An 11,619-nucleotide genomic window follows, 5' to 3' on the forward strand; every position below is an offset into this window, starting at 1 on the left:
GATTCAATAACGGCATAGAAACATGCACCAAGTCGCACAAGAAAGTTTTCGCTCATTGTGCCAATAATCTTCAATGTTCCTGCAGCAATGATTTATTTATTTAGTTAGTTAGTTAGTTAGTTAGTTAGTTAGTTAGTTAGTTAGTTAGTTAGTTAGTTAGTTAGTTAGTTAGTTAGTTAGTTAGTTAGTTAGTTAGTTAGTTAGTTAGTTAGTTAGTTAGTTAGTTAGTTAGTTAGTTAGTTAGTTAGTTGAATATCATCAAGGCTTAAAGACGTTACCGAAGTGAGTGGATAGCATGCATGTGATGCAGAAACAGCTGAATGCGACTACCACGAATACTTCTTTCCGAGCTCACGCGGTATAGGAGTAAACAATCCCGCAAACCAAACCTTCAGTGAGCTACCGAATCTGAATAACCTACACGGTGGAAAATGAAGCCACCATACCTGACGTCAAAAGCTATAGCGTGTTGGTCATTTCTATCTCCACGCCGCCTCCTTTTCGCTATTGAACGGACGTACACCCGCTTTTGTCTCTCCTGGACTGCGGTTTGAGCAGACAGCTCGCGTATAAACACGTGGCAGGTAAATAACAACTTCCTGTCAATACTCGACAGTACTCACACGCGAAGCGCGTGCCCTGGCTCGCCAAAAGAGAAAAAGAAATGACACGGCGTACCGCATATATGACGGATCGCTGACCGTGTCAGTGACTGCATGTTCCGGTCTCGTTCCAACTCCCCCGCAGCCCGTTGGCGGCCTAAGAAAGGAACAGTTAAGGCAGTCTGTCATAGACAACATAGACGTAGAGAATAGGAGATGAGACGCAGGGAGGTTAACCAGAATAACTGTCCGATTGGCTGCTCTGCACTTGAAGGAAGGAGAGGGGGAGGGATGGGGGAGGGTAGAAAAGATAAAACTAAAAAGAAACGAATAGAGTGAGAAGGATCTGTCCTCACAAACGAGACGAGGCGTCTGACAACGATCTGTGTTTCACACAATCTCGATGCTTCCAGAAAACACGCCGGCGCTTTTGACAGAAGGACGATGTTTTGTTCACACGCGGATGAGTGCGGTTGAAGAAGTATTTGTTTGCTCGCGGTCTGCCCGCAGACCTCTCAGAGGTCATAAAAACAAAAGAACTGGAGGCATCTTGCTGCAGATAGAAGACGTCACATTGTCCACGGGCTTGGGGTAGTTGAAAGAAGCGTTCCTCTCGGCGGTGGTGCTCTGGGCAGTCTGACCTGCCGAGCAGCGAAGACTCGGGGACAGCGTCAGCCACAAACTTGTTTGCGCCTACCTCCTGTGTGAAGAAAAAAAAACGGCGACGTTTGTAAACCGACGGGAAGCCTTTTCCCGGTGTATGATTGAACGCCCGCGGGAAAGGAAATGGCGCTGCCGCCCCCCAGCGGGATACTGTTCATCGTGCGGTTCATCTTGCGGTGCGGTACTTGGCGTGTGAGCCACGTGCGAACGTGCAAAACGCCACCCTTCCATTTTGACAGGAGTGAAGACGCGAGCCAACAAGATCTGAAACGGGTTTTTAGAGCGAAACTTTCTTTTTTTTCAACCCTCCCCCATCCCACGGGGTTTGGTGTAAGTACGCCAGTTTCCAGCCTGTAACAGACGGCGTATATAGTACTGAATGTTGATTGACAAAGCTGTGCCAGCGGTGGCAGCCCCGGATTTGCCTGATAAAACGATAAATCACGACATAAAACACGTGCACAAATGTTCGGCTCAAACGTATCTCTGAAGAACACAGACCTTTTAATGTAATAGCACGCGGCATTCAGCGCCGTCACTGATTTTCTTCATTTATACTCGCGGTATACCCCGTTCTTGGACCATTGTGTAAGTGATCGATCTTGCCCACTTCCTCAGAATGCTCACGTGACACTCTGACACAAGGTGTATAGAATGCCTAAATATATTTAGCTATGTGTCGTAAGATGATATGTGCACGCACATATCATCACCACTGTGACGACAAGTATCAGACATCGTCTTCGTTCTCGCGACATCGCTGCGTCGATGTCTCAAGGGGCGGAATACGCCTGATTTGGTGTTTGCGTGTCGGCATAAGCCTACGAATGGTGCATCGCGTAGACAATGAACGAGATTATACACGCTGGATAGGATGAAAATGAACATAACTGTAGGCGTTTAGCTATACGCATTTAAGTAAAGCTTCACTAAAGCATCGCGTTACGTATACTATAGAGTCGACCATAAACAGTTAGACATGCGTTCTTTTTTCTTCGTGTTTTTTCAGGGAGTGATATACGTGTGTAAAGGGTAAAAAAAACACCTGATTCATCAGCACTGTCACCTATAACTTGCCCGATTATACTCATGCATCCAGTCACACATTCAGTTGCTTGGTTACACATTTAATCATGGTGCAATGGCGCGAAGAAGACAAGGACACGAAGGCACCCATGAAATGTGCACTATACATGCACCAACTTCCAACTCAGTTTATTCGGGAACCGACGCACACATATGTTCAAGATACCTCCAATATCATCAGGTTCCCCTTGCTGATAATAATTAGCACGTGGCTCGCTACGCATACAACTAAATATCATTTTTTGCATCTAGGTTAAAATGGCTCCAACAATTTTCGCATAGCGATCGCACCAAGATTAGCTATGTACCAACTAGCCAAAGCATCAGTACTACTGGTTACACATGCATTGGTTTGCATCGCGCAGCAGTACATACATCAGCACGCTTCACGAAATCTTGGACGGACGTCTTGCGCTTGCCATTTCGATCATGTCTTCAATCATGAGGTGCGTGTCAAGATGGGCTACCAACACACCAACCTACTCTACTCCCTTCCAAGCATTATTCCCATTCTCATTCGGCCTTCACATCTCCACAGCCACGTGTCGTGCGGGCAGACGCACGTGATTGGGCAGGGACTAGATAGCTCTCGTATGGAGAAGTATCCACCCTGTATACTTACGAATGGTTTGTGTTGTACTCGTATTAAACCAAAGTTCGTACGGAGACGAAGGCTTCAAGTGGATAACCGTGGTGAACCAGGAATATTGCGGGAGCCGACATTTCGGCAAGGGGACCCTTGCTTTCATCAGGGCAGCAGCTGCCCCGACAAAGAGAAGACACCTTGCCAAAACGCTTCCTCCAGCGGTATTCCTTGTTCACCACTGTTAATTACTTCTGTTGCATTACGTATACATATCTAATGCATGGATAAAACTGAAGTTGGAGAGGCAGTGTAATGCGCAGAACAGGTAACCGTTGATGTAATAGAGTTACCAGATGGGCGCCGGAGGAAGGGAAGCGCAGTCAAGGACGGCTGGTAACTATATGGAGAGATTAAACCATAAAATTAGCAGGCATAGGACGGGAGTCAGCTGACGTAGGACAGGGGTAATTGGAGATCGCTGGGAGAGGCCTTCTTCCCATATGAACATAAAAAATATATAGGTTCATCGTGAATGCAAACCTATATATGGGCTGAATGCACGAGCTTTCGCAAACGTGTCGAGATCGCTTCGAGTATAAGACAGTAACTTGACGGAGGTCATTTGACGTTTTTGCCGAGCTGACTATAAACTTCGTCGTGTATACTGCAAATGAATGCTCGTAATTGTTCTTTGTTGGGTACGATCGGGGGACAATGCAGCTATTGAATCGTCATTTGTGGTTTTGTAAGCCTGTAACGTACGAGAACATATCTCGACATTCATTTGGCGGTCGGGGTTGGCGTTTCATGTTTGTATTTCTTCTCATTGCGGCGTCATTTAAGAGCCCGACACAACGCTCGCTCCATCCGTCCGCCTACATGCGCGGCGTTTCAGCGCAGCATGCGTTGTCGTGCCGTCATCATTGATGTAATTGATATATGGTCTCGTCATCGTCCTTGATGCCGTACTTTCGTCGTTGCATATAACTTATGGAGATAGCAATCGATGACAGGAGTTTTTCACCAAAGTGGTGGTGTAGGAAGGAGAGTTGACGGAGAGCAGCATTGTCGAGGAGTAAGTGTGACAGCAGCAAACCAGTTTAGTATCAATTAATCACGGAAGTCTGTTGTTGTTGTTGTTGTTGTTGTTGTTGTTGTTGTTGAGTGTGTGCCTGGTCGGAAGGGAAGGCAATAACCACAATCATGAACAGCCGGTGACCTCGATATCGATTAGAAAAAAAAAACATTAGAACGACAAAAAACAGACGTTCACGCAATACGGAGTGTATTGCTAACAAACAGCTATGTGGAAAAACAACTGCGAAACGGCCATCACAAATCCGCAGGCCTCTCTGTACCTCCTAGAGCACTGCACGGGCAGATTTATTGAGCCCGGGCCGGTTTTTACGTTGGGCTGCCCGCCCGAGCACGACCTAAAGTTTCATGGTGAAAGGCGGACCCCGCCCGCGCCCGGAAATAATCTAGGTTACCCGCCCGGCCCGCCACCCCCTTTACCTTAGGCCCGAGCCCGGCCCGAGACCGAAAAAGATCACCGAGCGGCATTAAAAAAAAATAAAGAAGAGAATAAAAGGAATTTATTCTTACGGCATAAATACATGTCATATGCAATTATGAACACCATTTGAGCGGTCTGAACACAAATACCAGCGGGCGAAGAAGTACGAATGACCCTGCCGAGCAGTATCGCCAGCAGTTTCCAACGGCGCGACCTTGATGCGGCCTAATACACTTCTATCGCAGCGCCGCCACAGTATTTTGCCACGTCGGGCGCCTCATAGCATGCGCCGCCCCAGCCGCTCGTCCCACTTAATCGTATTCTAGTACACTATACCTGAAGCGCAGCCACGACGGTTGTGAGTGCAGCGCATGTATGGAGTAAATGGAGAAAGACAGCTTCTCGTTCCGTAATGGTGCAGCGTAATGCGCTGCTGCTAGGTGGCTGGTTGAGAACATGCGTGCAATCATGGATGGACGTAATGCCATATTTCAGCCGCGTGACGAATTATCTTACCTTACCAGTCATCGTTTTACCAATTCGCCTTTGAAGGAAGTGTGCGCATTTTTCTTTATCTTTCTTTCTCCCCTTACCCCTTCCCCAGTGTAGGATAGCAAACTGGATATCTACCTTCCGGTTAACCTCCCTGCCTTTCGCATCTCATTTATCGCTCTCTCTCTCGCCTTTGACGAATCCGCAAGTCGCGAACGCGCTTACACCGCGCTGAAAGCATGAATTACATTGATTTATGTAAGGCATACAATGGTATCCTTTGGTTTGAGGCGACTTCTGTATTTCTGGACTTTTACGTTCTCTTCAAACAGTTCAAAATACGACGGAAGAAGAAAAGGAAAGTACACAGGAGTAGCACTGCTAGCTTCCAGCTGCGTTGGGGCAACAGGTTTTAGTTGAGACCCGCGAGGGTATAACTCGCTGCACGTTACATGCACACCACCAGAAAGCCCGAGGCCGGCCCGGGCCCGCGTCAAAAAACCCAAGCCCGGCCCTGGCCCGGGTCAAAAAGCACATGCCGTGCCCGAGCCCGACCTGAGCCCGTCAAACAACTGCCCCACCCGGCCCGGCCCGGGCTTTAGAGTAAGCCCGAGCCCGTGCAGTGCTCTAATAAGTCCACCGTAATTTTTTTTTCTCGCTATACTGTACGATGCTGAAAACCTGCTCGATAAGCGTTGCCCACTCAACGCGAGCACGCGTGCATGACGTCACGGTCCGGCGCTCTTACGCTGACTGGAATTTTACGCGCGGAGTAGCTCGGCATCCATTCAAGCTTCCTGCGTTCATGCCGCGCCCGCGAGCGACGTCACGGACCTTAGCTCAACAACCGAAAGCACTTGCACGCCGCGTGCAACCTGCCATGCGCGGTAGAGCGAGGCAGTGCTAAACAAGATGACGTGGGCACGTGGGCGCATGCGCAGTCAGGTTACAACGGGACTTCCACGCTAAACGCACTGCCGGGTCGAGACTAATTGTCGCTGCTGCTGCGGAATCAGCCAGCCGTAACAAGTTGCACCTGCGGACGTAATATAGGTGTGATCTTTACATACATATCCCGCAGCTTTCTTCATGTTCTTTAATGTTAAATGTGTGGGGGGTAATTGTGGTTTAGAAGTGTGGAATATACGAAATTCGTTTAATAATTTATGGCGTTTTTTTTCTACATCGAAAGACTGTTTGATCGTAAAGGTGTCGCGCGAATGTTGTTATAAGTGTGCATGCCGAGATTATGAACGAACACGCTGAAGTGTACAGATACGCGCATTGTATTTGTTAAAATGCCCAGCAGCGCAACCTGAAAATTTATCGACTGGAATGAAAAAAAATTCATCTCTAGCTTTTCTCGGAGTATTATAAGCTAGCAATAAACAGGCGAAAAGTGTCCGCAGTTAATAGCTGAACCAAAAAAATTTATTTGGAATTGAATTGAATGTTTATTTTAACTTGAATACGGTTTCAAGAAAGGCGCAGGAGGAAAAGGCGCGCAGTGCCTGACAGGGACCCCTGTACCCGCAACATATATTGTACATCATTTAGCGCCCGTTCATTGGCAGCGGGTGGACTCGCATAATGTTATATATATTTCACACACTGTAGTACATGGGTTACACAGAAACTTACAACAATATGATTTAAGCAATTATTGTGTCAGAGTTTGTTCTTAAAAATAGACGGTGAGATTATAGAAGTTGATAGGTTGTAAAATAACAAAACAAAAGAAATTCAAAAATTATGGCCACGAACAGCAAGATACAGGTTGTACATGTTAATTATAATAGTAATTATAGTAGGTTACAATAGTAATAGTAAAATGGTCTTATAAATGTCATTGATTGATTGATTGATTGATTGATTGATTGATTGATTGGTTAATTATGCATTCATTCATTCATTCATTCATTCATTCATTCATTATGATGCTAGTCGGAGTGTTGGCAATTGTTGGCATCGGCTTCTCCCGAACAATTAGGAAACAGAAATGACAGCATATATACAGAATAACGCCATGAGAAGCATTTTATTATATATATATATATATATATATATATATATATATATATATATATATATATATATATATATATATACATAGCTGGGACAAATGAAACACGGATTCTCTAAAGAGAGCACTCTGCGACGACAATGTGCATTAGGCCAGAACGTCCTAAACAACAACAGGAAGCTAACATCGCAATTTATGCTCGGCGCTTTTCCAGCCCTGCTGAGGTGTACGCGACGACGCGCGAACCGTATCGCAAATCGCCAGACCCATATACAGCGCTCAGCTAACAAAAAGCAACTGCACCTGGCTTAATCTCTCGCTGCGACTCTTCTCGTATACCGAGCCCACCTGGCTTAAGATTAGGCCCGCGTAATATGGTTCACCGAGAGCATGCAGAGCGTAAAACGCGTCTCTCCGCCCTTTGTTTCCTTCGTGCGTGCCAGTGTGGAGCAGACTATAGCGCAGGCTTCGCATTAAGGCTGAGGAGGAGCCGCTGCAGGACCAGAGCGGAAGCAGGTGATATCTCGTAAGCGCTCGACACTCGGCGCTACGCGGAGAAGGAAGGCGAGGTCGAGGGCCGCACGCGTGCGGCATACGCGTGATAAGTGACACGACGTTCTCGATGTTTTAACGATTTCTTTCTTTTATGAGTTAATTGATATAAGAAGGCGCGTGAGGCTGCCTAATTGGAGCGTTGCCTCGGAGATCCAACCGGAAGTGAACGGAAAATCGCATCGCGCGCGCGTAAGACTATAGGTGGCGCTAAATTGCGACGAAAGTGCGAACGAAAGGATGTGTGCATGAGAAATTTAGATGGGCTATGTGTACGCCGCTGGTTTTCAGGACGGACGCAGGTGGTAGTGGACCACTGCGAAGCGCCTTCGTTAGCGGAAGTACCGCGTAAAAAGCGTCTTGATTTTTTTTTTACCATGAATAAACAAGGAGACGTTGGCACCTACAGATGGTGCCTGAGACTACGATTGTTGCGCGGGTAAAGAAGGAATATATCCCAAATCGCAGAACATCACAAAGACGAAAGAAACGCACGATAAATTACATAAACGAAACAAGCATTCAGAGTGCAAAGTATTATACTATAGAGAAAAAGTATGAAATCCTAAAATGTCTTGCAGAATTCAAGTACTCAGGGCGCACACTGTGATAAGGAAGATCAAATATCCGCATTTCGCTGCTTCAAAAGGAAAAGGACGTATACGTACATGCAAAACTATTCTCACTGTACAAAAGACAGGAACGTATTTTTCTCATTGCTTAGGAAGTTGTATATATTGATCCATAAATGCGACAGACTATAACTAGACAACGTATATAGTGTGCTAATAAGTACTTCATGGACTATTCATTTAGAAAGTGTAATAACTAATTCGCTTAGAGTTTTTTCACGCTAGCGCATCGGCCGCGTATTCTCTGCGGCTTTCTGCTGTTGAGAACAAAGGGTGCGGGCGCGATTCCCTAGCCGCATCGATTGCACTCCGACGGAGGTGGTATGCAAAAATGAAAAAAAAAGGACGCTAGTGTGTCAGATTTAAGTGCTATCTGAAGAACCACAGGTGGTCAATTAATCAGCGGCTCCACAAATCCATCTCTTAAACGAGCTGTGCAACTTTATAATTAAGGCCTCATCGCAAGCGTTAGATCATTCGTATCGTGATATCGTTTTATTCGCTTCGGCGAACGATCGCCAGTATTACGTGTCCTGCTAATGACATAGTCACAGGGGCAAATTTACTGTCTCTCTCATGGAGTGCCCTTTATGGGACTTAGTTTAGTCAATTGTCAATTATTAGGGGTCTAATTAACTAGCTCACGTGCTTCTTATTTTACGCAATGTTTCCCACAGAATACTGAGTTCTGGTTAAAAACAGTTTTCTACGAATATTAGCTTATTTATGATGTAATCAAGCCTGCAGTGCCCACAGACAATTGCTGATTGAGGAACATTAGAGCGACTAGCTTGTTTATCTTTATTTTTTTGGAAAGGAGAGCGCGTTCATACGAAAAACATTAATTGTTATTTAAGCTAAACTTCATGGTACGGTAACTAATTATCGGCAATTGGTAGCTCAACTATCCAGAACTGAAAACTCGCTCCAGTGTATCAAAAGGCGCTGTTTAGGGCTCCGCGTTTGGTTTCCAGTGCCTAAATCTAAATTTCGAGGCATCATAATTACCGTAGCATACGTCGAGCATTAAAGGGTTACATGCCATCCCATTAGCATGATCAAAAGTCATGGGTTGGTACAGGAGAGCGTCGCATCCAAGTCGAGCCGCGCAAAAATAGCTGCTTACCTTGTGAAAGACACGGGAACGCTCACGACATTTGAAATCGCAATGGAAGGGGCTTTTTTTTAGTTTCACGCCGACTCTGCATTGAGTAATAATTTACCTTCGAATCACCACTGTCGAGGCTACGCACTTCGACGCAGCAAAGCGAGTTCACCGAACGAACTTGCTGTGAGTTCATCCTATACGGCGAGTGGTCGTTAAGACTTTCCGTGCTTCAACCAGCGAAGGACACTAAATGGGCGTAGTGCAGTCGTTCAACGTGACACTAAACTGGTCCGTGTGACAGCGACGTCAATCTACAAGTTTAGCACTAAGGTTACGACGTGATTTACGCGGAACTTGAATCCCGCCTGATGATGACGTCCGACATTGATTTTCGATAGTGCACGCACACAAGTGTGGAAGTTATGCGGTACGTGGCCGGCGAGTCGCAAAACCACGCCCTCTGGTGGCGCGGGCCGAATTTAAAAGCAGACTGTAAAACGGTGACAGTCGAATACTGAGCGGATCTGCAAGGTCACATTTTTCTCTTTCCTGTCAGCTTGGAACTCGCAGCAGGAGCTAACAAACTGCTTTAAGGGTTCCGGTGTCTGTCGGTGGCAGTTTCAAGTCACTACTGACGAGAATTACAGTGCGAGATTAAGATTTAGAAGCAAGTAAAGAACAGGGTAGGAGAACTGGTCTGATTTAGTAGCCGAGGCGCGGAGTTGATGCTCATCTAAGAGGTTTCCGCACGAAGGTCCGCAAGTTGTTTTACAACCCGCCGAGCTCTTGTGTCTACACCGTTTGGTTGGCTATCAGGAATGCGGTCTTCAAGTGGCACTTGTGAACGGCTCGGAGAATTTGTAATGTGTTTTCGCAATGTCAAGAGTATCGCGATGGGGGTGGCTGCGAATTCTTGCGCGACGGTATGTCACCTCCGCTAGTAGCCACGCTTATAGCGAGGTAGTGACGGGTGCACATTCTCGTAATTTAGGTTAGCTAAGCCTAACGCCCATTTGAGAAGTATGTGCAGGGTGTGACGAGGGTTGGAACGTCGTCAGTGCAATAGTGCTGTAAGATAATTTTGACACTTATTTCACGTCTACGATGTCGTCTGTCATAGCTACAAAAATACTTCAAGAGTACTTAAAGTTTGGCGCATATTACGACGCATCTGTATACACGTGCCTTAAATATTTACTTGCCGAACCATATCAAGCGATATTTACAGGCTGCGGTAGAGCTAGTCGTCGTGAAGTGGTTCTAACTTCTGTTTCTTCACTCGAGCGGTGGTAAAAGGGTGTCCCAAAATGCACGTAAGATTTTAATTAGGCGCCGTATCTGTGTTAATGTGTTGCCAACGAAGAAAGAAATAAGACAGCGTGACAGCTCACAGTTCAGGGTTATTAAAATGAAGTGCTACACCAAAGAACAACGCGCTTTAGTGTTGAGCAGTATTTTAAAATAATTGAGGTTTGGCAGCTAAAGTTCACAATTTTCGTACAAAATATGGAGAGAATAGTGATTTACCTCAATCAACTGTGAAGTGATTTTTTTTTTTTTTTGAAGTCTAAGGTTTGTGGTAACAGGCCAACGACCACCCACGCTGTGAAGGAGGAAATTGAGCGCTGTATCAACGAAATTCAGCCACACTTAGGCGAAACGATCATAAAAACTTTGAACAAAATAATTGTGCCAGCAAATGCCGTGGCGACCATATACCCGATATACAATTCCATACACAACCCTAACTGTATACTTCATGAATCAATACAAAATTTAATCATACACCTGTGCTTTCTATAAGAATTACTTTTTGGGTGAATTATGGAACACCCTTTATAAAGCGATCAAACTATGAAGTGTAATCTTCGGATAATTATCTACCATATATCCATGAGTTTTTTTCTGCTAAATTATGGTCACATACAAGTTACGCCATTGTGATCTAGTGCTGCAGTTTACCTGCTGCTTCCTTGCTGAGCCACCGCTGTCGGTCTTAAAAGAACGACACACATACATCCCACCTATTGAAATATGACCCGTCACATGATACATCTCACAATCCACAATGACCATACATATCGGTATATCTGGTATTCTTTATAATTAACAGAATTTTTTTTAAATTACGACTAATTGATTTCTGAATCAAACTGGGTGACAGCAGAAGTTGAAGCCGGGGAGCTCTGCAGGAACAATTGATGTCATAACATAGAGGTCTGCAAGTAGCCTGTGGTTAACGATGGGTCCAGTCGACGCGACTAGTACCATAGTCACCACAGCGTGAAAAAAACGCCGTCATCACAACGCGGCAATAAAGCCAACAGGTTATGTCTATAAAAAATTAAATCAATGTATC

Source organism: Dermacentor silvarum, chromosome 9 (genome assembly GCF_013339745.2).
Source record: "Dermacentor silvarum isolate Dsil-2018 chromosome 9, BIME_Dsil_1.4, whole genome shotgun sequence".
Taxonomy (NCBI): domain Eukaryota; kingdom Metazoa; phylum Arthropoda; class Arachnida; order Ixodida; family Ixodidae; genus Dermacentor; species Dermacentor silvarum.